Here is a 12,160-nt window from a genome sequence, read left to right as displayed (position 1 = left end):
AATGCTGTTGCTAACGACGCCATTGAAGCTAACTTAGCAACGGGACCTCACAGAGCTATGCTAAAAACATTAGCTATCCACCTACGCCCGCCAGCCCTCATCTGCTCATCAACACCCGTGTACCTGCGTTCTAGCGATCGACGGTGCAACAAAGGACTTCACCCGATCATCAATGCGGTCGGCGGCTAGTCAAAATTCTCCTGGTTGTGTTGCTGCAGCCAGCCGCTAATACACCGATCCCACCTACAGCTTTCTTCTTTGCAGTCTCCATTGTTCATTAAACAAATTGCAAAAGATTCACCAACACAGATGTCCAGTATACTGTGGAATTGTTCGATGAAAACAGAGCTGTTTGTATTGAGATACAATGTGTCCGAATACTTCCGTTTAACTAGTGACGTCACGCGCAAACGTCATCATACATAGACATTTTCAACCGGAAGTTTAGCGGGAAATTTAAAATTGCACTTTATAAGTTAACCCGGCCGTATTGGCATGTGTTGCAATGTTAAGATTTCATCATTGATATATTAACTTTAAGACTGCGTGGTCGGTAGTAGTGGGTTTCAGTAGGCCTTTAATACCAGTGATATAATATTTCTTGCAGAATTGTACCTTTATTGCATGTGATACACAACACAGGTACTTCAGTTTTTGTATGCCCCACTTTTCGTATGATTCCATTTACTAAACCCAAAACCAGTGAAGTTAGCACGTTGTGTAAATTGTAAATAAAAACAAAATACAATGATTTGCAAATCCTTTTCAACTTATATTCAATTGAATGGACTGGAAAAGACAAGATACTTAACGTTCGAACTGAGAAACTTTATTTTTTGCAAATATTAGCTCATTTGGAACTTCATGCCTGCAACATGTTTCAAAAAAGCTGGCACAAGTGGCAAAAAAAGACTGAGAAAGTTGAGGAATGCTCATCAAACACTTATTTGGAACATCCCACAGGTGAACAGGCTAGCTGGGGACAGGTGGGTGCCATGATTGGGTATAAAGCATCCATCCATCCATTTCTACCGCTTGTCCCTTTTGGGGTCGCGGGGGATGCTGGAGCCTATCTCTGCTGCATTCGAGTGGAAGGCGGCGTACACCCTGGACAAGTCGCCACATCATCGCAGGGGTATAAAACAGCTTCCATGAAATGCTCAGTCATTCACAAACAAGGGTGGAGCGAGGGTCACCATTTTGTGAACAAATGCGTAAGCAAATTGTCGAACAGTTTAAGAACAACATTTCTCAATGAGCTGTTGCAAGGAATTTAGGGATTTCACCATGTACGGTCCGTAATAACATCAAAACGTTCAAAGAATGTGGAGAAATCACTGCATGCAAGCGGCAAGCCCCTGACTTTCAATCCCTCAGGATGTACTGCATCAAAAAGCGACATCAGTGTGTAAAGGATATCACCACATGGGCTCAGGAAGACCTCAGAAAACCACTGTCAGTAACTACATTTAGTTGCTACATCTGTAAGTGCAAAATAAAACTCAACTATGCAAAGCGAAAGCCATTTATCAACAACACCCAGAAACGCAGCTGGCTTCGCTGGGCCCGAGCTCATCTAAGATGGACTGATGCAAAGTGGAAAAGTGTTCTGCGGTCTGACGAGTCCACATTTCAATTTGTTTTTGGAAACTGTGGACGTCGTGTCCTCTGGACCAAAGAGGAAAATAACCATAAGGACTATTATAGGCGCAACGTTCAAAAGTCAGCATCTGTGATGGTATGGGGGTGTATTAGTGCCCAAGGCATGGGTAACTTACACATCTGTGAAGGCACCATTAAGGCTGAAAGGTACATACAGGTTTTGGAGCAACATATGTTACCATCCAAGCAACGACTTTTGCATGGACGCCCCTGCTTATTTCAGCAAAACAATGCCAAGCCACATTCTGCACGTGCTACAACAGCGTGGCTTCGTAGTAAAAAGAGCGCGGGTACTAGACTAGCCTGCCTGTAGTCCAGACCTGTCTCCCATTGAAAATGTGTGGTGCATTATGAAGTGTAAAATACCACAACAACTGTTGAACAACTTAAGCTGTACATCAAGCAAGAATGGGAAATAATTCCCCCTGAAAATCTTAAAAAATTGGTCTCCTCAGTTCCCAAATTAAATTCTAAGTTAATGATTATTTGCAAAGACAAAAACAGTTTCTCAGTTCGAACATTAAATATTTTGTCTTTGCAGTCTATTCAATTGAATATAAGTTGAAAAGGATTTGCAAATCATTGTATTGTTTTATTTACGATTAACACAACATGCCAACTTCACTGGTTTTGTAATACAAGAATGTTCGTCAAAATTTTGCATCTGCTTTTGTTAATTGTTAATTGCGCTTAACAACCTAGTCTGTTAGTCAGCCTATCATTCCACAGAACCAAAGCAGTCGTTGTGGTGTTTGCGATTCAGGATGCTAAGGACAGCAGGCAGCTTGCAGATAAGATGAGTTTTAATCAAAATTTAGGCAAAAACACAAGCGCAGCGTGCCGCACCAAAAGCACATGTTGGGCAAAAAACAATGACAAAATGTCATTTGCAAAGCATAAACATAAACTTAAGAGAGTAGCATAAAGGCCAACAAAACAGTCGCATGTAGAGTTCTCTACACAACTTAGAGGAAAATCTCATTCAAAACATTTGTATGCGCGTACAACATTTAAGACCTTTAGCATTTGCGTATGTGGAACTAAGTTATGGAATGAATTAAGCAAATAAATCAAACAAAGCACCAATATGATTCAGTTTAAAGGCCTACTGAAACCCACTACTACCGACCACGCAGTCTGATAGTTTATATATCAATGATGAAATCTTAACATTGCAACACATGCCAATACGGCCGGGTTAACTTATAAAGTGCAATTTTAAATTTCCCGCGAAACTTCCGGTTGGAAACGTCTATGTATGATGACGTATGCGCGTGACGTCACGGAGAGAACGGAAGTATTGGCACACCATTGTATCTCAATACAAACAGCTCTGTTTTCATCAAAAAATTCCACAGTATTCTGGACATCTGTGTTGGTGAATCTTTTGCAATTTGTTTAATGAACAATGAAGACTGCAAAGAAGAAAGCTGTAGGTGGGATCAGTGTATTAGCGGCGGACTACAGCAACACAACCAGGAGGACTTTGAGATGGATAGCAGACGCACTAGCCGCCAACCTCACCTTGACTTCCTCCGTCTCCGGGCCGCCGACCGCATCTATGATCGGGTGAAGTCCTTCGTCGCGCCGTCGATCACTGAAACGCAGGTGAGCACGGGGGTTGATGAGCACATGAGGGCTGGCGGGCGTAGGTGGAGCGCTAATGTTTTTAGCATAGCTCTGTGAGGTCCCGTAGCTAAGTTAGCTTCAATGGCGTCATTAGCAACAGCATTGTTAACCTTCGCCAGGCTGGAAAGCATTAACCGTGTATTTACAGGTCCATGGTTTAATAGCATTGTTGATTTTATGTCTATCCTTCCAGTCAGGGGTTTATTTATTTTGTTTCTATCTGCATTTAAGCCCGATGCTATCACGTTAGCTCCGTAGCTAAAGAGCTTCGCCGATGTATTGTCATGGAGATAAAAGTCACTGTGAATGTCCATTTCGCGTTCTCGACTCTCATTTTCAAGAGGATATAGTATCCGAGGTGGTTTAAAATACAAATCCGTGATCCACAATAGAAAAAGGAGAAAGTGTGGAATCCAATGAACCCTTGTACCTAAGTTACGGTCAGAGTGAAAAAAGATACGTCCTGCACTGCACTCTAGTCCTTCACTCTCACGTTCCTCATCCACAAATCTTTCATCCTCGCTCAAATTAATGGGGTAATCGTCGCTTTCTCGGTCCGAATCGCTCTTGCTGCATTGAAAACAATGGGGAAATGTGAGGAGCCCTTCAGCCTGTGACGTCACGCTACTTCCGGTACAGGCAAGGCTTTTTTTTATCAGCGACCAAAACTTTATCGTCAATGTTCTCTACTAAATCCTTTCAGCAAAAATATGGCAATATCGCGAAATGATCAAGTATGACACATAGAATAGATCTGCTATCCCCATTTAAATAAATAAAAAATCATTTCAGTAGGCCTTTAAGAGACTGTTCAAACTGCAAGTGTTCACAAAGTACAAAGAAGAACAATTATGATGAACATCTTGAACCCTTTTTTTTTTTAGATAATGATTATTTATGTATTTAATATTTCTTTACTTACTTATGGTACATTATTTATTTACAATTTATTCATCCACTGTTCTGTTACAAACAGAGAACATAAGTTGACATTTATCAAAGGTGATGATGTTGAAATGATAAAATTGCTGTTTGGCCTACAGCCTTTTGGCACATTTTCACTTTGGCCTGTAGAGGCACAAAGTTTGGGTACCCCTGGTTCAGCTAGTTGTTGTTGTTTTGACTTTGTTATTAAATAAAGTATGTTTTAGCCTTTTTATATGTAGCATTTTTCTAGTGTGTATATATATATGAGTCCAAAAAAAGGAATGGACAAGAAAATAAACCGACTCGGGCTAGTGACGGTGTGTGTGCATGTCGGCAGGGTGGCTGATGATGAGGACAGTTTAGCTAGTTGTTGTTTTGACTTTGTTATTAAATAGAAATTTGAGCCATCGCCCCCTTATGTTTTTTTTTATATACAGTACAGTATAGCACTTTGTTGTGTTCAAACTTTTACTAAAATATGGACTTTTGTCGAGGCTGGGAACCATTATTCATGTTTAATTTGCGCCAACCTTTTCTATTTACGAACCCTGTTCAAGAACCAATTAGGTCTGTATATTGAGGTTCCACTGTAACTCGTGGCAAAGTACAAGGGTATTTAAAAAAATCCAGATGAATAAAAAACAACAACCACAGTTTTGGGGAGGGAGCGGGTTACAACACCTGTAAATCTCTATCATGCATCACACTGTGGTGATTGGAACATCATACTCATTCCCTTTTGAAAGTGTGCCAAACGAAGGTTAGCCCACTCTTTGTACATTTCTACTTCTCCCTGGAGTCCTTAAAATCACAGACATAGCCCAGAGCTGTAGAAATGTTTTTGGCACCGGCGCCAAATTTCACAAGTCCTGTTGTTATGGCAACAGCTGTTCAATAATGCATAGCCATGCAATCAGCCACTACTAAAAGACTGACGGAACACAAGTCTATTTGTCTGCTTAAAGACAAATTTGGATGGGTTTGGTGTGGAGAGACCTGACAACCCAGACCAAATGGGCATAAAAAAACGTGTTGTCCCGATAACAATATTTTGGTACCGGTACCAAAATTATTTTGCTACTTTTCTAAATAAAGGGGACCACAAAAAATTGCATTATTGGCTTTATTTTAACAAAAAACTTGGGGTAAATTAAACATATGTTTCTTATTGCAAGTTTGTCCTTAAATAAAATAGTGAACATACAAGACAACTTGTCTTTTAGTAGTAAGTAAGCATATCAAGGCTCCTAATTTGGGTGCTGACATATTCAGTAACATATTGTGTCATTTATCATTCTATTATTTTGTCAAAATCATTAAGGAGAAGTACATTAATTATTAATCTACTTGTTCATTTACTGTTAATATCTGCTTACTTTCTCTTTAAACATGTTCTATCTACACTGCTGTTCAAATGTAATAATCACTTACTCTTGTTGTTTGATACTTTACATTAGTTTTTGCTGATACCACAAATTTGGGTATCAATCTGATACCAAGTCGTTACTACATTGGTCATATTCAAAGTCCTCATGTGTCCAGGGACATATTTCCTGAGTGTATAAACATAGTATACATTTTCAAATTTAAGATGTTTTGATGCCAAAAAATATTGACGTAATCATAGTAGTATCGACTAGATACGCTACTGTACTTGGTATCATTACAGTAAATGTCAGTTGTAGATCCACCAATGGCGTTTGTTTACATTTTGACGCCGGTGAGCTACGGTGTGTAGTGAAGCATGTTTAGCGGACTAGTACTTTTTAGAGTACTATTCTAATACCGGTATACCGTACAACCCTACTTCCTACAGACAAAAAAAGTAAAATACTGTAAATGGGAAACCAATCCAATATTTGTCCGTAAAAGGTTTATACAGTGTGACCCCAAAAACAAACACACAAATCTTTGAATAACTATTTTAATTAAAATTTTTCTTTTTCTTTTCAGTCTCTGATTTTGTGCATGAAATTTTAGAACAAAACTTTTCCCCACGCCTCGATCAGCCAAAAGACATTTTGCGTGGAGGCCTACTTCTCCAACAAATTATACACTGTAATGCAAGACGACTTTTTTGGAGAATGTGTTGGTGTCGTCACGCTCTAAAAAAAGAAGCAGATTTCTTGACTGGGTTCGGAAGTTCATAGAGTTTGGGATCTTAAATTGTAAATCCCGAAGAGGAATGAATGTGTTATTAGTTAGTAATTGACAACTTTGTATGCAAGCTTGCCTCCAACAAAACATAGTTTTGAGAGAACATAGCTTTTATGCAAACCGACTTGTCGTGATCCTTCATGAATGTCTTTGACTTTTGTTTATTGTTTATTTAGTTTCTGTATTATTTCCTGTCCAGCACTTGTATTTATGTTTCCACTTCCAATTTGCCTCCAGCACGTCCTGGTTACTAATCAGGATGCTTCTTCCACCTGCCCTGTCCTTTGGACTTTCTGGACGGAGGTGGATCATCTTGTCACGGGCTGTGTTTGGTGTTGTTCATCTGGACCACAGGATGCAGAGACAGCAGACAAAAACACAAAAAGTAGTGCAGCAGGGAAGCTCACAAAAAAGCAACCAGGCATAGGAAGAATATGTAAACCAGCATGAATTGATTACCATGAATTGATTAACGTGGACCCCGACTTAAACAGTTGAAAAACGTATTCGGGTGTTACCCTTTAGTGATCAATTGTACAGAATTTGTACTGTACTGTGCAATCTACTAATAAAAGTTTCAATCAATCAATCAATCACAATGTAGTACAAAGCAAAATGATCTAGCCCCATTTGGAGGACAGGGCTTAGATAAGAGGCATCCTGATTGGCAACCAGTGTGTCCTGATTGCCAATATAAAGGAGACGGAGAGCCAGCACCCGCACTAAAGAAGTAGTGGAGGCAAACATGAAATAATACAGAAACTAAGAAAAAAATTATCCTAGATCAGACAAATTTGCTGGATAGATTTTATGGGTTCTGTTTTTAGGGCGAACACCCTTGTATAAAGCTGTCAAACAATAACACTTTTTTAAAAAAATCAGGTTAATCTTTGATTATTTTTTGCTAATCACAATTAAATATCCATCCATCCATCAATTTTTGTTCAGCTTGTCCTTATATCATTACTATATAATGATATATACTTATCAAACATTAATCATGTTTCATTTTGTATGAGCATAATGACTCAAGAAATAATCAAATATAAATGCATTAACGTGTTTATTAACCACATTTAACAAGTTTGTTTAAAAAAAAAAACCAATGCTGTCGAATGACAACTTTTTTAATTAGAATAATCTCACCTTTGAATTCGGATTAAAATGAATAATCACAGGTTATTACACTGCAAGATATTTGCTACTTGACAATATTTAAAATTGTATTTCTAGAAAGGTCCCTAGTTTTAAGACCTTTTTAAGTATTTTAATGTATTGACTTTAAAACATAATCCTAATTTTATTAATTATTATATTGTGCCTAATTTAGTTTAAAAATGATAAACTTGAAAAAATAACTATTGGTTTTCTCCATGTAGAAAATCTTGTTTAAAAATTCTGCAACATCCTGAAGATGCTTAATTCAAGAATTGCAGGTTTAAAAATGCTTGTTTTCAGAATAAAGTACTTATTTTTAGCTTATATTTCTGAATATATAAATCCCAATTTGGGATGTTATATCAAGTAAAATTGCTTAGCTGCATGGACAGATAATTTCACTAGTTTTTAGTATTTTTTTTCCTAAAATCTAGTTATTTTATATTTTGTCAGCTCTTTTTTGCAGTGTACATGCTTGCATACTTTGAATTAACCTAAAAAATATGAAAATATTTGGACCAAAACAAAAAAAAATTGTCAGAATGTCAGTTTTATCTAAAGTCTAGTCAGGGTGTATTTTGAAGTGACATTTGACAGCGAGCACACTAGTCAAAGTCATCTCACTCATCTTTGTATTGACCTGTGCATTAACCTGATCACTGATCCAATAACACACACTTCAGATAACCCTCTGCTGTTAAAGTAAAGGAGCATGTACAGTCAAAATAACATGTGTGATTAATCTGCATTTACACATGATAAATACAATACATCTTTGTGATTAATCACATGTCAACTCTGTAAATTTGACAGCCTGACAAAAAACAAAGGGGGCGGGGGGTAGGGTCTCGGTTGATAGAGCGGCAGTGCCAGCAACTTGAGGGTTCCAGGTTCGATCTCCGCTTCCACCATCCTAGTCACTGCTGTTGTGTCCTTGGGCAAGCTACTTCACCCACTTGCTCCCAGTACCACCAACACTGGTTTAAATGTAACTTAGATAATAGGTTTCACTCTGTAAAGCGTCTAGTCACAAGAGAAAAGTGCTATACACAGTCGCAATCAAAAGTTTACATACACTTGTAAAGGACATAATGTCATGGCTGTCTTGAGTTTCCAATCATTTCTACAACTCTTATTTTTTTGTGATAGAGTTATTGGAGCACATACTTGTTGGTCACAAAAAACATTCATGAAGTTTGGTTCTTTTATGAATTTATTATGGGTCTACTGAAAATGTGACCAAATCTGCTGGGTCAAAAGTATACATACAGCAATGTTAATATTTGGTTACGTGTCCCTTGGCAAGTTTCACTACAATAATGCGCTTTTGATAGCCATCCACAAGCTTCTCGTTGAATTTTTGACCACTCCTCTTGACAAAATTGGTGCATTTCAGCTAAATGTGTTGGTTTTCTGACATGGACTTGTTTCTTCAGCATTATGGCAAAGCAAGGCAACTTTATTTATATAGCACGTTTACAACAATTTTTAAATTTGGACCAAAGTGGTTAAAAAGCATAGAGCGAAAAACAAAACAAAAACAAAACAAAGAACATAAACAATGAACGAGCTAAACAAGATAGTGCAAAAGCAATATGGTAAAAGGGCTCGAATAAATTAAAAAAAATACAAATAAAAATAAAAATTGCTAAATAAAAATAATGAAATAATAAAAGTGCGACAAATTGAAAAAAAAAAAACTAAAGCGAAAGGGGTGGGGGGGGGGACTAGAAATGGTGGCCTAGTGGGCGGACTCAGCTCAGGTTAAAGGCCAGCGAAAAGAGGTAGGTCTTAAGGAGGGTTTTGAAGACCCCCAGGCTCTGGGCTGACCTAATGTGGAGGGGAAGGCTGTTCCAGAGCTCAGGGGCAACAATGGAAAAGGCTCTGTCCCCTCTGGTCTTTGCCCTGGATCAGCTGACCTTAGGGCTCTAGACGAGGTACAGGTATTGCAGGTATATGCAGAAGCTCGGTCAGGTATTGTGGGGCCAGACCATTTAGGGATTTAAAAACAATTAAAAGTAATTTAAAATCAATGCGGTGACGGACAGGGAGCCAGTGGAGTGAGGCCAGGACTGGAGTGATGTGCTCGCGTTTTTTGGTGCTGGTGAGGAGACGGGCAGCCGCGTGTTGCACAAGCTGCAAACGGCGGAGTGATGCCTGATCAATGCCAGCATACAGTGAGTTGTTGTTGTCTAGCCGTTGTGTGATGAAGGTGTGGATAGCAGTCTCCAGGTCGCTCTGGGAGAGATAGGCCTTGGTCTTTGCTAGGGTTCTGAGATGGTAAAAGCTGGTACTAACCACTGAGCTGACCTGTTTGGTGAATTTAAAGGCACTATCGAAGATCACCAGGACCGGATGTTTTCACCCAGAGGACCTAGAGCACTGACAAACGAGACTGGAGATGTTTCGCCGAAGATGATGATCTCGGTCTTGCTCTCATTAAGGTTGAGGAAGTTAGCACTCATCCATGCTTTGATGTCGTCAGACAGTCAAGCAGTGGCTGAAGTGCGACCTGTCCTGTGGCTTTAAGAGGCAATTAGATCTGAACATCATCGGCATAACAATAGACTGAGACATTGTGCTTGACCAGGATGTCACCTAAAGGTAGTAAGTACAGTAGGAAGAGTATGGCACCTAGGATTGACCCCTGAGGAACACCACAGGTAAGGGGGCCACCGAGGAGAGAAAGTGTCATCCATGACATCACATGGAAAAAGATAAGACCTTCTGGAGGAAAGTTCTGTGGTCAGATGAAACAAAAAGGTAGGTGTTTGGCCACAATACCCAGCAATATGTTTGGAGGAGACAAGGTAAGGCTTTTAACCACAGGAACACCAATCATACCATCAAGCATGGTGGTGGTAGTATTGCTCTGGGCCTGTTTTTTTTGGTGCTTTAAATGGGACAATGAAAAAGGAGGATTACTTCAAAATTCTTCAGGACAACCTAAAATCATCAGCCCGGAGGTTGGGTGTTGGGCACAGTTGGGTGTTCCAACAGGACAATGATTCAAAACACACGTCAAAAGTGGTCAAGGAATGGCTAAATCAGCTAGAATTAAGATTTTAGAATGGCCTTCACAAAGTCCTGACTTAAATGTGTGGACAATGCTGAAGAAACAAGTCCATGTCAGAAAACCAACACATTTAGCTGAACTGCACCAATTTTGTCAAGAGGAGTGGTCAAAAATTCAACCAGAAGCTTGCCAGAAGTTTGTGGATGGCTACCAAAAGCGCCTTATTGCAGTGAAACTTGCCAAGGGACATGTAACCAAATATTAACATTGCTGTATGTATACTTTTGACCCAGCGGCTTTGGTTACATTTTCAGTAGACCCATAATAAATTCATAAAAGAATCAAACATCATGAATGTTTTTTTGTGACCAACAAGTATGTGCTCGAATCACTCTATCACAAAAAAATAAGAGTTGTAGAAATTAATGGAAACTCAAGACAGCCATGACATTATGTCCTTTACAAGTGTATGTAAACTTTTGATCGCGACTGTAAATATAATTCACTTCACTTATTTTCCTATACATTAAAAGAAGAACTGTCACCCCTTTTGTGTTTTAACTAATGTGGTATAATAAGCAAGTGCTTATTTGCAAATGCAAACTGCCCAAAATGTGTTGCAGAAGACATTATGGTGATTTTGAGTCATTCTGCACGTTCAGATGGATTATTTCTGGCATCTTTATGACATCCTATGGTTTTTATTGGGAACAGAAGAGACTTTTCCAATGAGACATTCGCAGGAAAGTGTCTCATTTCCTATAAGACATTATTTTCTAATAAATTCCTTGACTTCACCCTCGCTGTGCATTAAAACTGAGTTTAGCACAACCAGAGGGACAGACAGAATACATTTGATCTCATGCTGCATTATGGCAGACTCTGGTGCTCCTAATGCTTGCAGTATAAAACCTCTGAGGGTCTTCATCCTCCTCTCGCTGAGACGCACCAGTGTTGCAGTTTTTTTTCTACCTATCTATGCTACTAAATTAGTCAGTAATTACTATATTTTCTGGACTATAAGCTACTACATTTTTCCTATACTTTGAACTCTATGGCTTATAAAACGGTGCGGCTAATTGATAGATGTTTCTTCGTTAACAGCCATAATGTTTTGTATTCAACAAATAGCTTTCATAAAACACCCACAGAGACTGAAAAGGTGTGTTGTTGTTTGTGCTACGGCACCATATTTTGGACAAGTTCGCTCACTGCAGGTGATGCTTGTTATGTGTCTACAGTATTTCCTTCTGTTTAGTGCTTTGAACCGGAAGTATACATCTTTTCTGTCTACTAGTTGTTCATAGCGTTTCTACATGTATGGTTTCGTCATTAATCCCTCCAAGCATTGTTTGTAAGTTTTACAATATGAATAAAATGATTCATACTTACCGGTACTAAATCATCACATTGTAGTGTTTTTATACATATTTGTACGTGTTATTGTAACGTAATCAAGCTAGCATCGGTTAGTATTAACTAATATGCTAACACGTTTGCAAGCGTCTGTGTAAGTATTATTGACTTACAACGGCATTGTTTTTGTATTATTTTAGTATTATATTAGTTTAAAAAATTCACCAAAATGTCATCGTGGAGTTATTGAGTCTG

General features: G+C 38.7%; 2 protein-coding genes across 3 annotated transcripts in view; one reads left to right on the top strand and one right to left on the bottom strand.

Moving 5' to 3' along the window:
- The window catches only part of ddah1 (dimethylarginine dimethylaminohydrolase 1), a 216,670-nt gene that overhangs the window by 1,629 nt on the left and 202,881 nt on the right, over window positions 1-12,160 (bottom strand). The gene's annotated exons all lie outside the window — the stretch shown is intronic.
- The window catches only part of mpl (MPL proto-oncogene, thrombopoietin receptor), a 49,241-nt gene that overhangs the window by 32,684 nt on the left and 4,397 nt on the right, over window positions 1-12,160 (top strand). The window lies entirely within an intron of this gene.

This window comes from Entelurus aequoreus, linkage group LG19 (genome assembly GCF_033978785.1).
Source record: "Entelurus aequoreus isolate RoL-2023_Sb linkage group LG19, RoL_Eaeq_v1.1, whole genome shotgun sequence".
In the NCBI taxonomy this organism is placed as follows: Eukaryota; Metazoa; Chordata; class Actinopteri; order Syngnathiformes; family Syngnathidae; genus Entelurus; species Entelurus aequoreus.
Note: the sequence above shows the minus strand (reverse complement) of the source record. Positions and strands in the feature narration are given on the sequence as shown.